This window comes from Carcharhinus amblyrhynchos, chromosome 16 (genome assembly GCF_965287045.1).
Source record: "Carcharhinus amblyrhynchos chromosome 16, sCarAmb.v2.hapA, whole genome shotgun sequence".
Classification (NCBI taxonomy): domain Eukaryota; kingdom Metazoa; phylum Chordata; class Chondrichthyes; order Carcharhiniformes; family Carcharhinidae; genus Carcharhinus; species Carcharhinus amblyrhynchos.
Window position 1 is genome coordinate 44,385,426 of NC_137339.1, and position 18,653 is coordinate 44,404,078.

Below are 18,653 nucleotides of genomic sequence, written 5' to 3' on the forward strand. Positions count from 1 at the left end.
AATCTGACCTGGAGACTGTGAGACCTCCATTAATAAGTGATGTTCAAGGAACATTTTGAATGGGCCATTTTTATTACTTAATTTTTCCCTCAGTGAAACAGGATCTTAGCATTGTACCATTGCAAAGGTGTACAGTATAATTTAGCTGTGACATCACTCAAATTAACCTACTTCAGGAGGTGGCCTCACACTGCTTCAAGCTCAAGTAAGTTACATTATAACCCTGGCAATCTGGAAACATTTTAAACATAATTTTTTACCATCAGGGGGTTGACTGTAGCATCTGTCAATGACTGACATTAAGCATGTTCTTGGGCACCGGTGAATGAGCATTTGCATACACAGCCTTTCCTTGCCATAGACCAGGTTGTGGTATTGTGAGGGTCAGACACCTTCCTCAAAGCTGTTCCATCTGAGCAATTAGCAATAATTAGAGTGTAGAAACACATGAGTAGTACTGTGGCACATTCAGCTGTCTTTGTTTTGCACTTTAACTCTGCCATATCTCAGTGCTAGCACTCTCACCTCTAGGTCCGGAAGTTGTGGGTTCAAGGTCACTTGCAATCCAACACAGAGGGAGTACTGCACTATTGGAAGTCCCTGTCAGGTGGAATGTGAAAGATCCCCCTCTACCCTGACTAATCATTAATCCCTCGACCAACAACACAAATACAAATGATCCAGTCACTGTTGGATTGCTGTTTGCTGAGCCCAGTGTGCAAATCATTTGCTGTGTTTCCGACATTGCAATAATGACTAAATTTTAAGGCTTGGCTGAAAGTACTTTGGATTGTCCTGGAACTGTGAAAGGTGCTGTAAAATGTAAATTTTTCGTTCTTACCAAACTCACTCACTTTGTAACATAGAATCAAAACATTTATATAGGTACAAAAACAAAGCATAGGTACAAATAAAGGGGCTGGGTTTTCTTGACCTGACATGGGGTCAGCCCCAAGTCAGGCAGGCTCAAAACACAATGTGCAGAATCCAAGTTGAAGATTTGCACAGCCATTCCCATTGCTAGCAATGCTGAAGGATGCAAGGTAAGGAGTCAGGGAGGTGGGGGTGGGTAGTGGGGGGGAGGAGGGGGGGATTGTGTGCGGTGTTGGGGGTCATGTCACAAGCCCAGATCATTGCTGGCTATGTTGCAGAGGTGAGACTTTCAGAACTCTACAATTTTTGTGGAATTAGATTAGTTTCTGAAGGTGACATGGTTCGCACCAGCTCAAAGATGTCATGAACCTTGGAGAACCCCTGGTTTGAATTTGTAAACTGTTTAACAGCTAAGTTCAAAAGATAGGGTGCCATTTATGATTTTGATAGGCACGGATTTGGGAGAGGACAACTTTGGAAAGGAAAGGGAGATTGGTGATATGATGGTGGTTTGCAAGGATGGATATCTTGAGGGTCATTACATTTTGTTTTGAGGAGGCAGTCCATCGCAGGTTTAAAGAAGAGAGGGACTGTACCTTAGCTGGATGAACCAATAGCCATTTGACAGCCAGAAAGACAAATTATGTAATCAGTGTTACAGTGGCAATAGGGTGGAGGGGGCAGGAGGTCAGTCTTCCGGACGAGATCAGTTGAAGGGGACACAAGGAAAAACAGGAGTAAGCAACAGAAATATATAAGTTCAGGTCTAATGCAAGGGGGAACCTCAGAAGAAATTTGGTCCAGTGCTAAAGGACAAGAGGAAAGTGGTAGAGCCTGATCAAATGGTCTTAATGGCAATATCCATAAGCTCTTCATTTTACATGTGACCCCAGATATGATTAACTTTTAATTGTCCCTGAGCAAGCCACTTAGATCAATGGCAATTAGGGATGGGCAGCAAATGCTGGCCCAGCCAGTGGCACCTATATCCCATGAAATAATATTTTTAAAGGGTAGAGAAGAGGGTTTAAAGAATATAGTCTGCAGAGAAAATGAGCCACTGATTGTCTTTCAGGATGATCATGAAATAATTTTACTAGATTATCACTGGCCCTGAAGCCAGTGGTATTTAATATTCTTTGATTTATGCCAATCCTTACAATCACGGTTCATTTCATATTGTTGTTCCTTACATACTGTTGAAGTGCAAGTATGATCCAGTACTGTATAAATCTGCTAAACGAATCTGCACTCGTACACTCATTACAGAACTAAAACTCATTCTGACCAGTATTATGTGAACAAACTTATCATTATTTTCACCTTCTTCTGAACATAGAGCTCTCTTGGCTATGTGCCATTTCAAGCAACTTGTTACATCTTTTTGTCACCATTACATTACATCAATACTTAATTCATTTAATTTTGACATCATATTAATGTTTACCACATGCATGGGGATAATGGGATGTGTCAAAAATTAACAACTTAAGCAAATCAACATTCCTGGGAGCCAAAAACAAAGGCAAACAGCTGTGTAATTATTCCCTCTGTGAGTCTATGAAATAGCACACAACCCAACAAGACCTGACTATCTACAAATAAATGGCCCACGCCTATTCTTCATACAGAACCAAACAATCCATGATTAAGTCATTCTTCCTGTCTGCAAACTGCTGAGAGGACTGATTTTGTCTTTTGCACTGAAATTTGAGCTGAATTCTTGCTGCCTTGCATTATCCAGCTGACAGAACCATATCATATATGCAATAATCTTCCACAACTAATAGAAACATAGAAACTAGAAGCAGGAGCAGGAGTAGATAATTTAGCTCTTTGATTCTGCTCCACCATTCATTATGATCATGGCTGATCATCAAATTCAATATTCTGATTCCCTCTCCCCGCCCTCCCCCACCGCCCCCCCCCCAATATCCCTTGATCCCTTTAGACCCACGAGCTATCTTTAATTTCTTGTTGAAATCATACAATATTTTGGCCTCAACTACTTTCTGTGGTAGTAAATTCCATACATTCATGACTCTCCTTACCTCCATACTTAAAGGTTTACCCCTTATCCTCAGAGGTAAACCTAGTTCTGGACTCCCTCACCATTGGGAATTTTTTTTCTGAATCTACCCTGTCTAACCAAATTAGAATTTTATAACTTTCTATGAGATCCCCTCTCAGTTTTCTAGACTCCAGTGAATACAATCCTAAGTGACTTAATCTCCCCTCATATGATAGACCTGCCATCCCAGGAATCAGCCTGGTAAACCTTTGCTGTTACTCCTTCTATAGAAATGACATCCTTTCTCAGATGAGGACACCAAAACTGCCCACAATACTCCAGATGTGGCCTCACCAACGCCCTATACAATTGCAGTAAAACATCACTATTCCTGTACTCAGATCTTTTTGCTATGAAGACCAACATACCATTTGCCTTCTTTACTGACTGCTGTACCTGCATGCTTTCAGCAACTGATGCACTAAGTCACCAAGGTCTCATTGAGTATCCACCTCACAGTTTACATCCATTCGAGTCTTCCTTTTATTGATACCAGAATGGACAATCTCACATTTATCCACATTGATCTATAGCATAGTGACAATTTCGTCTCACCGTGTGCCTCGACTTGATAGACATGGGAGGACCAATTTTGATGACAGTAGATCAACATCAAAAAAAGAAAGTAAGGCTAACATTCCAGATCACGTTCTTCATCACATCTGTTCTAATCCCCAGGGTTCGAGTGTGAATGTTATGACTGGCTATGTGACTGGGTTGTCGACACAGTGGACAAATGGGGTGGGGGAGGGCATGCACTTAATGATGACATTGAGGTGAGTATATGTACATATTCAGTGATAATACGAGGATGCACTTGTTCACTAATGTTCCAGTTATTTGCGAAGATCGCTGGAATCTAATTTGATTCTGTTTTATGAAGGTCTGCGTCTCTAATCTTTAAAGTTGAATTCCTGAAAGAAATCAGATGTGCCCTGGAGAGTTTTTAGTTTGAAAGGTTAGTGAGAGTTGGATAGTTGGATATCTTGTGTCCACCTTTAAAAACCAACTCTCCTATTGTCACCAGAAGTGCAGTAAAAAAATCCAATTACTGTCCACTGCACGAAAAGCAATGTTATCAAGGCAGAGTGTGAGTAGCTCAGAGGGAATATCCAGAGTTCTTTGGGCAAACTGCTTTTGACCTCCATTTTAAAAAAATACAATGATGGGTGTTATCACCTTGAGGACACTTACATCCCATCCCAACAAGATACATGACTGCTGTCACATTGTAGTCACCATTTCATGCTCCTGACTGTCCCAATTGAATTGGGGCAAGTTTTCTGCAATCAGTGTTTGCTCCTTAACTTCCACAACAATTTCAGAAATGAATTACATTTCGAATTACATTTGGAAGTGGTATTACATTTGGAAGTGGCATCTCAGACTCTGGTGAGCTAAGAAGCTGGACTGTCACCACTTATTTGGCAATAAACAAGATTCTAGCCGCACACACACACACACACACACACACACACACACACACACACACACACACACACACACACACACACACACACTATAATTAGCAATCTTCATTTTGCTGAGAAAGCATTGGTTCTGATGCTTACCCTCATCTTCGAAGACACAAGAAATCTCAGAAACCAAATCTGAGGTGAGAATAGACACCAGGCTGACAATCCAGTGTAGCACTAACAGAAAGCTTCACTGTCTGAGGTGCCACCTGAGACATCAAAGCAAGATCCCATATATCTAAGGTGGATGGAAAGTATCCCATGGCACTATTTCAAAGAGGAATGAGGGGAATTTGGGTTGGCCCATTGTTGATGTCCCAAGCAACACCAGAAACAGAAGATCTGGTCATAACACTTCATTGCTGTTTGTGGGATTCTGCTGTGTACAAAATTGCTGCTGAGTTTCTCCTAAAATACATCAGTGACTACACTTCAAAACCATTTAATTAATTTAAAAATTCTTCACAATATCCTAAGATTGTGAAAGATGCTACAAAAACACCAATCTTTGTTTCTTCTTTTTAAATACTCAGCATTCACTGGATTTATTAACCGATCCACTAAGGACAGCATGGTGGCACAGTGGTTAGCACTACTGCCTCATAGTGCTAGGGACACTGTCTGAGTGGAGTTTGCAAATTCTCCCCGTGTCTGCCTGAATTTTGTCCGGGTGCTCCAGTTTCCTCCCACAGTCTGAAGATGTGCAGGTTAGGTGCATTGGCCATGCTAAATTGCCCCTTAATGTTCCAGGGTGCATAGACTAGAGGGATTAGCGGGGTAAATACGTGGCGTTACGGGTATGACGTCTAGGTGGGATTGTTGTTGGTGCAGATTCGATGCACTGAATAGCCTCCTCCTGCATTGTACGGTTTCTATGACTTCTGCGAAAATTCATATCAGTCGAGGCATCATATAGCTTGCAGTGGAATGAAAGTGAAATACATAGTGAAGTGAGATTAGAAACCTTGATGGTACTCATGATAATCTAAGACAGACATGTAATCCAGAAGGTTTATTTTAACAGTAACCAGTTTGAAAGATTTATCAAGTATAAGAGTATTAAGCTTAATCGATTAGTTACTTCTAGTTGGAAGTAGACATACCAGCTTGAATTCGTCTTTGTTTTTTGCCATTCTGGTACCAATAAGAAGCTGTCTTCTATTGTGTTCTTCTTCTTCGCCTGCAAACCTTATATCCTTAAGAGGTAGATGGACATGTTGATACTTTCAAAGGGAGATAACATAAATGGTTGTAAGGGACAGACCCAGAGAACAATCGAAAGTGCAATGAAAATTCATAAAGTTGAAAAGAAGAGAGAGGTGGTAAATGTGGGCCTGGTCAGTTTGCAGGGTTTTACTGAAGGACCCAATGCAGGAATTGCTACAGCTGAGGTTGCTTATTAATCTTGATGTCTCTCAGGCTAAGGTTGAGCCCTTGTGATTGACAAGGCAGTCTGACTCATTAAGTGGGGAGGTGGTCCTGTCACTGGAAACTGCCATCCTTCCACTCAGATTCAGACAGTGTGCCTGTCAATGTGCTGATAGATTGGACAATTCCAGCCGAACAAGCAGTGGAAAATTTTCCAGTAACAAGTTGAACCCTTTCAGCTGATCAAACTCCAGCAGTACATGTGGGCTAGAACTGATTTTTGTCTTAGCTCTTTACACTAGGGGGTATGTTCCTACGGGGTCATCATATTGGCAAAAAAAAATGCTTCCTTTGAGGATTTTGCAATAGTTTGGAGACTTAAACGTGGTCAAAAGGCTTTCCAAGTGTGCCAAAATAAACCATCCCTTCTGTTTCCTTTGCTTTGGGAGGGACATACTGAATATTGATGACCTGGGTCATAATGTTACTGTGCCCCCAGCATGTAGGAATTGAATTATGTTTTGATACAAGCCTCAAGTTAACTTGTGGTAGCCAAATTCTGTCATACTGCTGAGCTCAGTATGTCCTCCTACTCTGTTTCCGTGGTGATATCATTAATACTCACTGTTTAAACAAAATATACTGGGCAAATAAAAAAAAAGATGGTAGAAAGAGAGCAAGCCTTGTGGATGGAACATTTTGTTTTGCCAGTTTTAAGAACTGACTACTGCTGTGAGTCAACTATTAGTAGCGTTCTTTATCCCAACATTAAATAAATTCAGGTATGATCATTCCCAATCTCCATCACTGTCCAATATAATAACTTGATCTAAGATGCTAGTGCATTAAAAAAGAAACAAAGGCTTATATAGTATCTGCAATCATTTAAACAATACCTAGTTACATTCATATAGCACCTAGCCACATTTAAATAAGATCAATCACCATCTCAGGAAAGCACTTCAAAGACAATGAATCCTTTCTGAAATGTACAAAATGCAGTAATATAGTTTTGTCAGTGTTAAAATGTGGAAAACAAGCAAGGTAATTTGTGCACAGATTCCACAAACTGATATAATGGCCAAATATCCATTCTAGTGATTTTTTTTCGCAGGGGAATTAAGAGCCAACAGATGTGCAGAATCAATCGGAAGGAAGAAAAAGACAGTAAGATGAGTATGGAAGGGGACCATTAGTCTTAGTCTGCTCATTCAAAATAAACCAAGCATTTAAAAAACTGAACACGTTAATAAATCCATCATGAACACTGGAAGTTGATTACACTTCATACGAAATGAGTCTTCCTGTCATTAGTTCACATTTTACCTTCGTCATTTGGAACCTATGCCCTATTGATTTAGTTTGAATGTTCGAGGTTTATTTTTTCTACATTGTTTAATATTTCATATACTCCTTACAGCAATTCTTTTCAGACTGCCCCCAGTGTCTCTCATCTATAATCAAAGGATTGCTCCTGCCTTCCTGTAAAGCTTCCAATGGTTGAATATCTATCATCTGTCTCAGTGAACAAAAGACAATATCCAAGGTACAGTCCTTTCAGAACAGCAATTTTAGCACAACCTCTGATTTTTATGCTACCTACATGGCAATTTAACCCACTGATAACCTTATATTATTATAGCCGTAGCTATCAAAACTATAGTTTCTTTTTTAAATGTGGAAAGGCATTAAGGAGAGGCCGTGGCCTAGCTAGAATATTAATTCAGAAACTCAGCTAATGTCTGGAAACCCAAGTTCAAATCCTGCTATGGCAAATGGTGAAATTTAAATTCAGTAAAAAAATTATCTGGAATAAAAAGTCCACTGATGACTATGAAACCATTGTCAGTTGTCAGAGAAACCCATCTGGTTCACTAATGCCCTTAAGAGAAGGCAGTCCACTGTTCTTACCTAGTCTGGCCTACATGTGACTCCGGAGCTACAGCAACATGGTTGATTCTCAACTGCCCTCTGAATAAGGGAAACCAGGGATAGGCAATATATGCATGTGTGCTAGCAATGCCTATGTTACATGAATGAATAAAAATAAATCTGGACACTTGAGTGTTGACCTCCAGTATTTTTAGAGAAGGGTTACAAGTTGTCCATGGACTATGAACAGGCATTTTTTTTTAGGCAACCACCTGACAACATGATACTTGAGGGAGAAGGGCTGTTTGTTTTGAACTGCAATTGCTTTAATTGATGGGGGAAAAACTGGTAAAGACAAAAGCTAGGGATTTATTGGAAATCACATGATAGAGACACGTTTTACGTTTTGGATCTTTTGTTTTTGAAAATCAATGTGTTTTGGGGAATAGGCTGAGAAGGAAGGCTGCCCTAACTCCCCCTCTCCCTGCCTTGTCTGAAGTTCCATGTGTAGTTATTGATTTGCTGCCAGAGAATCCTCACCAAAGTTAACTCAGCTTCATTTGAAAACCTCAGAAGTTGAGATGAGAAAAATTGATCCAGCTTTATATTCTCCTTCATACTGAAGCTCCATTGTTGAGAATCTCCAGACAATTATGAGGACCAGTGGCCCATCTTCACACAAGGAAACTCCAGATCAACAGCATGAAGACTGTATGAAATTTATTCCTGATTTTATAAAGCCCACCCACCAAAGCCCATCTCTGCAGAGCGATACCTGTTTGGCCCTTGATTATGTGTGTGTGTTCAGATATTTTTTTAAAAAGAGGTAGATAGTTATACTTCCAGAGTACTGTTGTGTGTGGATAGACTTGCAAGCTCGTCAATTGTTTATAATAACAGCATCTTTTCAAGTTAAACATGAAAAGTTTGACAATAACACAATACTCCTTCACTCCCACTTAGCTTCACAAATGTGCACAAATTTAAAGGATAACATGTGTTACAAAATATATCTAATGCTATAATATTCTCAGTAAATACACAGTCCCTTTAAACTCATTGGCTGACTGTTGTCAGATACACTTTAGTCTGAAATCAAGTGGAAGATACCACCCAAGCAAACCTTTGTGGATTTCTCCACAAATCTCCCCAGATGATTACTACACCATGGACCCTAGCTTTCACATAATTTATTCCAATTCCAATCTCAAAAAGATATGCTATAGAATTTTCTTTCAAACAATGCTTTCTCTTAACTGTTCCCAACAAAGATCTACTTCCAGGTTTTACAACTCTCCTTTTTCCTTTGGCTTGAATGCTTTCAAGCTTTCACACAAACTCTGAGAGATTCAACCACTAATTACTTCACAATTGCTTCAACTAATCCTTCACAGGCTATATAAGATCTCACAAACCTTACAATTACTTAAGGATCTCTGGCTTTTCACTAGCCAACTCCTTCTCACTTTTTTCAGCTCTATCTTTACCTTCAATTAACATATCAATGCCAGTTTCCCTCTGTCTCTTTGACTACTCGATTTCCCAGAATATATCTTTCATCCCTTTCTTCTGGAACTAACTGTTCTGTAGTTTTCTCTGGGACTTGCTTGCATGTCTATTCCACTTTTTTTATTTCTGTTGCTGCCAAAACTGCAGGAGTTGTACTCTTTCTAGCTTCGTCATGTCATCTCCCTGGATCCAGTTAAACTAAAATCTCTAAAAGCTTCCCTACATGAAAGTTGCCCCCTGTTGCTAAGCAACAACTAATTCTTTCTCCAAGCTTATGTTTACTTTGCCCATCATAATCTCTCTCTCAGCACAATAGACATTTGCACTGAAACCAAAACCCCCTATACAAACGAATACCTTTGTTTAACATTAATCGAACTAGAATTGTATCCTTTCCTATGCAAAAATACTAAATTTAACCGACTTAAATCTATACCTTTTTTCTAATATGTAATAATACAAATATAGGTCATATAAAACCATCTGTTTCCTGGTACAGGTAACATTAAAATAATAATTTCATTTAATATTGAATGATGATAATTATAATAATATTATGATAAATATAATTAATAATATAAAAAGAAAGAAGTAAGAAGAAAGAAGGAAAGATCATTTTATTGAAAGGAGAAAACAGTTCATACATATAAATATATAAGAAAAAGATTTTTTTTAAAGTACAAACAATAACTCCAAATTGATCTTTTCTGTGACAATCCTCCAAAATGACAAAGAGAAACCCTGGGTGACACAATGGCACAATGGTTAGCACTCCAGCCTCACAGTGCCAAAGACCTGGGTTCAGTTCTGGCCTTGGGTGACTATGCGGAGTTTACACATTCTCCCAATGTTTGCGTGGGTTTCCTTCCACAATCCACGGATGGGTGGGTTTGATCAATTGGCCATGCTAAATTGCCCCTTAGTGTTGGGGATTAGCAACATATCTTCATGGGATTACAAGGATATGGCCTGGATGGAGTTGTTATCAGTGCAGGCTTGATATGTTGAATGGCCTTTTTCTGCACTGTAGGGATTCTATTCTGTGATTCAAATTGGTCTATACTCCAGCAGGAACCTAAATTGGTAAAACTCAAAGATATCTGAAGTAATTGTAAGGTTTGTGAGATCTTGTATAACCTGTGAAGGATTAGTTGAAGCAATTAGTGGCTGAATCTGTCAGAGTTCATGTGAAAGCTTGAAACCATTCATGCCAAAGGAATACTGTAATAGGTTACCAAGACTGAATAACCTTACACAACAATGGACTCTTCAGCCAGTTGCTTCCTCTGTCATCATCAGTGCTTGGCTAACCCATTACAGCTGTAGCAATGAATGCTTTTAGGCTAAATTTCAGGCTCCATTCCAGCCTTTTGAAGTCTTGTTCAGACTTTCCCAGAATATAGGTCTGAACAACCATGAGCCTTTATCAACCTTTCTCATAGACTTTTGAAAGGTTGTAGACTTCTCAGAACTCAGGCTGTTTACACATCCTAAGTGGCGTCTCACATTTATACTTTCCGTGAATCCATTTCCACTCTGTTGACCACCCCAAGTGTAAGGCCATTCAATGTCCTGAGCTTGTAGTTCAAGGCCATCAGAGTCAATACAGTAAAAACAGTCCTTCTTTGTAAGCGATGGTAAAAACAACTTGTTTTGTCATGGTGCGTTGATTATTAAAAAAAAATGTTCAGTCAAAGCAGCAGCTAAAATGTAGTGCATGGAAAAATTCTTGTGAAAAAGGTTCACGTTTAGTTAATAATATTGCTGATTAGATAATTGATCAACAAGCAAAGCACAATCACACCTAGGTTTACATCAGTGTCTACAAAGTAAGATTCAATTAAGATTTACATAAAAGTCAAAAGTGCAGCAGAAATAAAACTGCAGAAAAATGTGATTGCCAGCTGTAGGCTACAATGATGTTGTATACTTTTCCAATTTCCTTCAAATAGGGCCCTATTTTGCAGGATTGGGGCTGGGATTGATGGTCAAGTGTCTCTGAAACTGAATGTAACTTCAGGATGTTAGGTATGTGCAGATTAACACTGAGATGATGAAACTTGTCCGCTTTAGCTCATCCCAAAGCCAGTGAGATCTCTAATGTACCACGCCTCGTGAGTTTGACCAAACAGCCTCCTTTCCTGCAGTGTATCAGGTAGACAACATTAGCCGAGTTGCAAGAGTATGTACCGTGTACCTGGTGGATGGTGTTCTCACATGAGATGATGGCATCTGTGTCGATGATCCAGCATGCTTGCAGAGGTTGCTATGGCAGGGTGGTGTCATGCTGTTGTCACTGTTCTGCTGAAGGCTGGGTAGTTGACTGCGGACAATGGTCTGTTTGAGGCTGTATGGTTGTTTGAAGGCAAGAAGTGGGGGTGTGGGGATGGTCTTGGCAAGATGCTCGTCTTCATCAATGACATGTTGGAGGCTCCAGAGAAGATGTCGTAGCTTGTCCACTCTGGGGAAGTACTGGATGATGACGAGAACTCTGTCCACCATGTCCGTTGTTTGCCTTCTGAGAAAACACATGGTTGCCTTCTGTAGGAAAGGATGTCCCGAGGCATGGTACATTGAGGAGACCATGCAGACGCTACAACAATGGATGAATGAACACTGCTCAACAATCACCAGACAAGAGTGTTCTCTTCTTGTTGGGGAATACTTCAGCAGTCACGGGCATTCAGCCTCTGATCTTCAGATAAGCATTCTCCAAGACAACCTTCACGACACACAACAGCGCAGAGCCGCTGAGCAGAGACTGATAGCCAAGTTCTGCACACATAAGCACGGCCTCGACCAGGATCTTGGGTTCATGTCACACTATCTGTAACCCCCACGACTTGCCTGGACTTGCAAAATTTCACTAACTGTCCTATCTGGAGACAATACACATCTCTTTAACCTGTGCTTAATGCTCTCTCCACTCACATTGTCAGTACCTTTAAGACTTGATTAGCTGTAAAGTCTCGCATTCCAATAATTATTTTGTAAATTGAGTTTGTGTCTTTATATGCCTGTTTGTGAATAGAACTTGCATTCACCTGATGAAGGGACAGCAAGTGCTCTGAAAGCTAGTGGTTTTTGCCACCAAATAAACCTGGTGGACTTTAACTTGGTGTTGTGAGATTTCATAGTTCTAGTCACCATACAGCCCAGGGAGAGAATTTCCACCCTCCTCCACAATGCTGCTCATTGCACTTCTTGTTTTAAAATTTAAACACTTGGAGGACAGGAACTTCCATCCAAATGAAATGACTCTTCTGACGGCTAACAGGAATCCTGATGCCCCGTTGGTAGAGGCATCGGTCAAAAATCAGGATTGCCGTTGGGCATCAAGACAATGGTCTCGACAACTGCTCAATGACTGGCCAATTTGGGAAAAATCACTGCTGGCTGACTATTTCCGAGATGGTGTGGGATTGTGACTCCCATTTAGCTCTGTGCGTGTGGGGGTCCTGACCCCAAACCCCAAAGTTCTGCCCTGGAACTCCCCAACCTCATCTCACAGCATTTCTACTTCACATCCTTCTGATATTAGAGGATAGTCACATCGAACTGCAGCACAGATACAAACAGCACTTCAGATTTTTCAAAAGGAAAGGGCGATGAACCAAAATATTTTTAAATCACTGCAAAACTGATATCATCTAATGAGGTATCAATCTCTATAAACTGCTCAAACCCTCAATCTAAGGCTGCTGACTCTAGTGAGGAGCTGTTCTGGAGAAATAAATTATGACGCCCATTGCAAGCTGGAGTTTGCCCAGAACAAACAAATATTTCCTAGCTTGACCAAACAGTCTCCAGTCACAGGGCAACACCTTCTTGACTATGGTTAGTGTTTTATGCTAAAAGGCAAATTGTTATCCTATAGACAGGGTTTAATCTGTTAGTAACCACAGGGTTGTGTGAAAAAACAATTTTACTTTTGATGGACCAAAATATCCAATCCTAGCACCACTGGGCATCTGCTGTGTTGGGATGTTGGCATTTCAGAACGGAGCCTCACCCTTCCGGGTTGGGTTGGGTTGGTTTGTCTGGCAGAAGGTATCAAAGTAGTCAGAAGTTTACAATAGCAACATGAATACTGATCCCTCTGAGAGTAGGACATTGTGAGGCCCACATATTATCCCTGTTCGGAAATTATCGCAGCAATTCTCCAGCCGTTCACACCTGCCGCCGCTGCAAGCAAGGACGAGGTGTTTGGCTTTCAGCCAAATCTCTGTCACTGCAGCGGGATAGGAGAATCCCCGGTTGTAAGCGAGGTTGGAGAATCTAGCCCTATGTTTATTCTGGTACAGTGCAGAACCCAATACAGAACCCAAGACCCTGAGACAAAGAGGGCAATGGCAGGCGGAGGGGTATAGGGGGTGTGGGGTGCCAAGAAGCACCCTATGCTTCATTCCCTCCTCAGCAGAATCTGTCTACCCTTATAATGAACAGCTTATTACTATAGAATTAACAAATATCCTCTCACCCAGTACTTTGCACTCAAAATTGTAAGAAGTGTTCATTATAAACTATTGATCATTTTGACCAGTGAAAGAAAGAACATGCTGAGAAATCACACATTTCAAGATAAAACTAGAAAACATTGATTTACAGTAAGGCATACATTTATAAAGAAATCAGGAACTGGTCTTCAGAGAACTGACACAGACACAACAGTCAGAATTAGCGAGGGGGATTGAATATAAAAGTAGGGAGGTCTTGCTGTGGCTGTATAGGGCATTGGTGAGGCCGCAGCTGGAGTACTGTGTGCAGTTTTGGTCGCCGCACTTACGCAAGGATATTTTGGCCTTGGAGGGAGTGCAGAGGAGGTTTACTAGGCTGATACCGGAGTTGAGGGGGTTGAACTATGAGGAGAGGCTGAATAAACTGGGCTTGTACTCGTTAGTGTTTAGAAGAATGAGGGGAGATCTCATTGAGACATATAAGATGATGAATGGGATGGATAGGATAGAGGTGCAGAGGCTCTTCCCACTCAGAAAGGACAGTAGGACGAGAGGGCACAGCCTCAAGATAAAGGGGGGGCAGTTTAGAACGGAGTTGAGGGGGAACTTCTTCACTCAAAGGGTGGTGAATCTCTGGAATTCTCTGCCCATTGAAGTGGTGGAGGATGCCTCGCTAAATATATTTAAGACGTGGGTTGATGGGTTTTTGATAAGAGAGGGAATTAAGGGTTATGGGGAGAGGGCAGGAAAGTGGAGCTGAGCCACGACAGATCAGCCATGATCTTATTGAATGGCGGGGCAGGCTCGAAGGGCTAGATGGCCTACTCCTGCTCCTATTTCTTATGTTCTTATGTTAATTCTCTGACCCTTCACACTAGTAGGATTCTCTGTTCCTGCCAGCAGTGCACTCCCGCCTGCAGGTTTCCCATCGACATACGGTGACGTCAATGGGACGTCACATTTCTTGAAGTGTGAAGCTTTTTTTTGTTATTAGGGTTCATGGGATATGGACATCGCTGGTTGGTCACACACCTATTGTTTACCCCTAATTCCATTTGAACTGACTGCCTTGCTAGGGCATTTTAAAGGGCAGCTTAGAGTCAAGCATATTGTTGTGGTTGTGGAGTCACACATAAACCAGACCAGTTAAGGTTGGCAGATTTCCTTCCTTAAAAAGCCCCTAAAGCACTCTGAGGTTTGTTGTACAATAATTGAAATTGCTTTTATAGTCATTATTGGACTTCTGGTCCAGATTTTTATTGAATTCAAATTTCACCACCTGGCGTGTTGGGATGTGAACCAGGTCCCCAGAACACTACCTTGGGTCTTTGGATTACTAGTCCGGTGACAATGACACCACACCATTGTACTGAAATGTATTAAATAATAATTGCAGGATATTATGTCCAAGTCAAGATGGTGTGCAATTTGGAGGGAACGGATGATGCTCCTAAGATTCTGCTACTCATTCATTTCAGTGGGTTCAAGCCACACATTGGGAGGTGCACCATAATACTCAGCTTGCACTTATAATCAAAACCATTTTTATAAACCAAGGTCACAGACAGTTTCTTAATGTTTCCAAGAAGCCCTATTCAGACCACATTCTCAACTAAACTTTGGATGAACCTGACAAGATGCCTTTGTTAACTAGCATTCTACCTCACAGTCAGTGATATGAAAATGTGGTTGGGCTGAGTGAATTAAATAGCAGAGGCTGAGCAACATATGCAGCTCTCTGCATGACTTATCCACCAAGCTCAAGGGGAAGCATTCAAGCCAGGTAAACACTCTGGAAGAAACTTCAAATCCTTCTCCAACAGATGGGTGCCCAACTTCAATCACTTCATGGATTAGAAGGGAAAGATTTTCTCCTTACATCTGGATAATATTTTTTGCCAATTAGGAAAGAAAATTTGCATTTCAATTTTATCTGTTTTGATCTTGACACACTACAGAACATCACTTCACAGTCAATGAAACTCTTCTGAAGTGTAGTTCCTATCATAACGGAGGAAATCTTGGTGGCCAGTTTGCATATCTCAAAGTTCTGCAAGCAGCTATGAGAAAAATTGACTAGAGAATTTGCTTTAGTGGAGTTGATGACAGTTAGATGTTGACCAGGACATGAGAAAAAATCACTCTGCTCTTCAGCAAAATATGCCATGGAAATCTCTTATGTCCAAATGCATGAAGAAGTGAGGTCTTGGATTAACATCTCATCTGCAACACAGCATCCCTGACTGTGCAGCACTCCCTCAAACACATGAAGTGGGTTGAAGACACAATTTCCTGATCTTGGGTTGAATGTGCTACAACTGTGCCAAGGCTGACATTCAGACCTTATTCAAAAGGCAGATTTTCTCACATTTTTGTCAGAGTGTCAGGCTCTGACTGAAAACCAGTGTGTTTCCCTCCAAAAACACAGCCAAGTTTTCAGGCCAGATCTTCTGGCACTCAACATACAAGAAATCTGGGGTTGGGGTATACCATCAGCCTGACAGAGTGGACACTGATAGAGCCGGTAAGCCTGGCCCCACAGAACAAAAAAAAAGTACAGGAACAGGCCCTTCGGCCCTCCAAGACTGCACCGATCACATTTACCTATCTTGACCAAACTCGTATTTCCCTCTATTCCCCGTTTGTGAAATTAGGGCACCATCTCTAAAGAATCTTTAAAATAATTTTCCCCAACCACTCCACGGACGTGGAGACCCACCCCCAAAAGTATCGGGGTCAACCCTTCCACCCACCACTATTTGTGGGGGATGGGTGGCATGCCCCAAAGCTTGTGGGAAGTGGGGAGGGGGTAATGATGCTTGTGTGGAGTGTGGGGGGGGGAGGGTCACCCTGATGCTTGTGGGGGTGTCTCCCATATCCATAGGGAGGAGGATTTATCTTTTTATTGTAGATCGAGTGCCCCGATCTCTGTGGAGCTGCACTGGGCCTCACACCACCAAAGTGATGGCAAATAGCATGCCCCCAGATTTTCTTTACAGAGTGCACTAAAGAGAAAACAGGGCTGTGCAGCATTTTCCATCTTCAGCCAGCACTCTGCGCACTGTGGGCAACATTCTGCCCATCATCAACTTTCCCACCCATACTTATTCACAGGAGGGTCACTGACAAATCAAAACGCTCTGAAGCTGCGTTAGTTCTATCTTTAAAACATATAACACATCGTTTCTGGCAAACTCATTTTCAGCAAAACGTGGACTGGATCAAAAACATCCAATCACCAGTCATTTGGTTGATCTCTGCCAGGTAATTTGGTTAGTTGGAGATCTGTAATCTATGCTATTATGGGTCTCCATCACGGCCGACGTTCCTTCAAATGTATTGTAATTTTGAAATACTCTGTAACAACAATACATAAGGGCCAATAATTGAGTGAAAGGTATTTGTACAGGATGTATTCTTAGTGAACACTACACAGTATTGTTCTTGCATGTAACCATATGGTAATAATATTAGTTTATTTGAACAGTTAATAGCTTTTTCCTGTAAATGATATGATGTATGAACCATTAGTGCAGTTCCTTGAAAGGTTCAATTTTTTCAAGGAAACACATGAAGAACAAACCAAATGCCGGGGACTGGATTCGATTCCAACCTTGGGTTACTGTGTGGAGTTTGTATGTACTCCCAGTGTCTGCGTGGGTTTCCTTCCGGTGCTGCGGTTTCCTCCCACAGTCCAAAGATGTGCAGGTTAGGTCAATTGGCTGAGCTAAATTGTCCCTTAGTGTCCAGGAATGTGTGGGTTCGATGGATTAGCCATGGTAGATGCGTGGTAGGGTTGCGGGGATAGGGTGGGGGAGCGGGCTTGGGTTGAGATGCTCTTTAGGAAAGTCAGTACAGACTCAATGGGCCAAATGGCCTCCTTTTACACTGTAGGGATTCTATGGATTCTTAAGGATGGAAATTGCTCCTTGTTCTGGTTGTTTTCCATTGTATTAAATCAGGACCTGAGTTACTGTCCGTGTTGTATGAGGCAAGCAGCTGTATACGTGGTCAGGGCTGTAAACAAGTCTTCGAATCCTTATGTATGTAAGTGAGGGCATATTTTCACACCCATTTCATATTTTCCTGTTGAAAGTAGTTGGAGTATGTGGTGCTTGGCTCCTTTAAGAGGTGATCGGCCAATAGAGTCACATGTTCCAGGAATCCAATTAGAAACCAGATGGGGAATCACCCTAGTAGAGCATGGGCTTTGGCCTCAGTTTGTCCAGGAGGCAGACTGGCAGTGTTAAAGCTGCACTGCAATTAGCATGTTGTGTAAATAAATGTTTTGTGTTTGTACCTATCTGGCGGAGCCAAGTTATTACACAGTAAGTGCAAGGTCTGCTTTGGTTAGCATTCTACAGCCACCGACAAACCATATTTTTAATTTTAGATCCATGAGTAATCAGGGCTATAGATTCAGAGGGATCTGGAGTGCATTCCCCAAGGTCTCAGCAATTGGATCCTGACCCGTTGCTGCTCCATGCCCCACAACGCCAGCCACCTCCCCACCCACCCCCCAAACTTCTCCCATCCTTTGGGTAATTCAATCTTCATTTCTCAACTAAGTGAGTTGTCTGTGTTGGAGTGACCAGCACTAGTAACCAAATGAGATTATTGAAACCAGGCTCAATTTCATTGACTTTTGACCTCCAAGTTAGAATTGCTGGTTGTGAATACAGCACTGATGTCTAAGCATTGTGGGTACTAATGGCTCGAGTATGGTCCAGGCCCTGAAACAGCCATCATGCCCTCTGCAGAGACTCTTTTGCTGAAACCTGACTGCTATGTGTGCTGTTGATCCAGACTGAATGTGACCTAACCAGCTGTCTTTAAAGGGAACGTTGGAGCTATAATCAAAATGGTGCAGTTTATTTATTTGATAGATACCTGAATCTGAAATCAGGAGGACCAGCAGTGCTGATCCTGTAGTGCGCTGTTCTTGTTCTTTGATTTTTGATCCTTCCATCTCCAGATGACTGAATGTCTACACTTAACCCCTCCCTCCTGCCCATTTACATCCCTCCT

The 18,653-nt window shown here is 41.5% G+C and overlaps 1 long non-coding RNA gene across 1 annotated transcript; it reads left to right on the forward strand.

Moving 5' to 3' along the window:
- Nucleotides 1–729: 729 nt before the first annotated feature.
- LOC145353681 (uncharacterized) lies at nucleotides 730–7,510 on the forward strand. The gene is made up of 3 exons (XR_013888760.1): nucleotides 730–822; nucleotides 6,902–6,954; nucleotides 7,208–7,510. It is a non-coding gene; the product is annotated as an uncharacterized LOC145353681 (long non-coding RNA).
- Nucleotides 7,511–18,653: the final 11,143 nt, after the last annotated feature.